Source organism: Barbus barbus (genome assembly GCF_936440315.1).
Source record: "Barbus barbus genome assembly, chromosome: 47".
In the NCBI taxonomy this organism is placed as follows: domain Eukaryota; kingdom Metazoa; phylum Chordata; class Actinopteri; order Cypriniformes; family Cyprinidae; genus Barbus; species Barbus barbus.
Genome location: NC_136725.1, coordinates 5,651,554 through 5,653,713, shown reverse-complemented (window position 1 = coordinate 5,653,713; position 2,160 = coordinate 5,651,554).

Below are 2,160 nucleotides of genomic sequence, written 5' to 3'. Positions count from 1 at the left end.
ATAATAAATTGGTTGAAAACTTTTTGGCATCAACGAATCAACATTTTGGTTAATTTTTCAAGATATGTCTAGCCTACTTGTAATATAGCGCAGTATCAAATCGAGCAGGTTCAGTATTTTAGATCTGTATCTAGATTTTAGTCTGTATCTAATGATACATTCAGAACATTGAGCACATTATATGAATAGAATGAGATTAATTGTGAATTTGAATGTCAACATTTTCCATTACATTTTTGGTTGGGAGGTTGACCTTTCCTCAACTCTTGCCTCAAACGTTTTTCCTTGACAAATTGTATATCATGGGATAAGTCACATTTTAGATGGCTGAGCAATTGAAAATCTAGGTCTTTTGTAACATTTGCCATCAGCATCACACGTGAAGACCTTAAGGTAAGCAACAGGAACACTAATTAACATGAATTAGCACAAACTTTATGCTACACTGAGTTGATCTTTAGCAAATCTGACATTAATTTTAGTGCCAACACTTCACAATAAGGTTCAGTTTGTAAACATTATATATTATTTGTATTATTTATTTATTTGGATATCATGAACTAGTTTTACATAATTTATTTGTCTAGGTTAATGCTAAAAAATGATAGTTATCAGTTTGTATTGTTCATGTTAGTTTGTACAATGTATATACTACAATGTATATAAGTATATGTAATATATACTTGAACTGTTAAATGTATTAGTTAATGTAAAAATTAACATAAAGTTAACTAAACTAAAGTAGATTAAAGGAATAGTTCACCCGGTTCTGCAGTGAATGGGTGCCGTCAGAATGAGAGTCCAAACAGCTGATAAAAACATAACAATAATCCACACCACTCCAGTCCATCAGTTAACATCTTGTGAAGTGAAAAGGTGTGTGTTTGTAAGAAACAAATCCATTGTTAAGATATTTTAAGTTTAAACTGTCACTTTTGATCAAAATATGAGTCCAGAATCCATAATAACTCTTCCAAGTGAAGCCCATCCCTTGTTGTCCTCACATCAAAATCCACTCACGTATTTCTTCAGAACTATTTTTACTTGTAAACGGTGCTTGATCAGTGCAAATTTCTCTCTTGATTCAGACGAGATGACTTTTTCACTGGAGGAAGCAATATTATGAATAGACGACTTTATGTATTTTAGCCACAAGCAACAGTTTGAAGTTAAAAACATTTGAATGAATGAAATGTTTATTACAAACATGCTTCTTTTCACTTCACAAGACATTAACTGAGGGACTGGAGTGGTGTGGATTACTTGTGGATTATTGTGATGTTTTTATCAGATGTTTGGATTCTCATTCTGACGGCACCCATTCACTGCAGAGGATCCATTATAGACTATAAATCTATAACTATATAAAAATGATAGTTATCAGTTTGTATTGTCTATTGTTAACTCGTGTTAGTTTGTGATGTAATGCTTAACTTCTCCAAATCTGACGAGGAAACAAACTATGAACATATAGCACATGGACAAAACAAACTATGAACATTTATTTCTGACTGTTTTAAGTTTCTCTTTATTTTATTGCTTAATATCCATGCAACAATTATTTAGGTGATGCATGTTTGCTTTCATTTTGCGGCATAGCAGTCCAGTGTAGAAACTGTGGTTGAGTATGTTTTGGATGAGCACTCTGTCAGATTGGATTAAGAGTATCTGATAACATCAATCCACTGTCTTTTGCTTCAGATCTGGCTGGAGCACAAAGACTTTCATACGCCAAAGTCACCGCCGCAATATCTGTCTTGTAGGACGCAGTTTAGACAGATGTATGAAGTTATAAATTATGTCTAATCAAATAAATTTGACACTCTAATCCCATTCTAGAGACAATTCAGTGATAATGGAGAGGTTAAGAAGCTAACCTTTGCTGAGTCGTAGTGAAGAGTCGAATATTAACACTGAAAAGAATATAATTATTAGAATATTTATATTACATTATTCATTTTCATGTTAGTATTCAGATTCATTTGAGTATTTGTTTAGATTCAAAAGATAATATTTTATATGTATAAATACTAATAAAATAAATATTAATATTTATAAATATACAATTATATTATATTATATTAGTAGTTAACTAGATGAGTTAAATTTGTAAACGAACTTTGAAGTTGGCTTGAGAAAGCCTAGAAGCAGTTGTAAAAG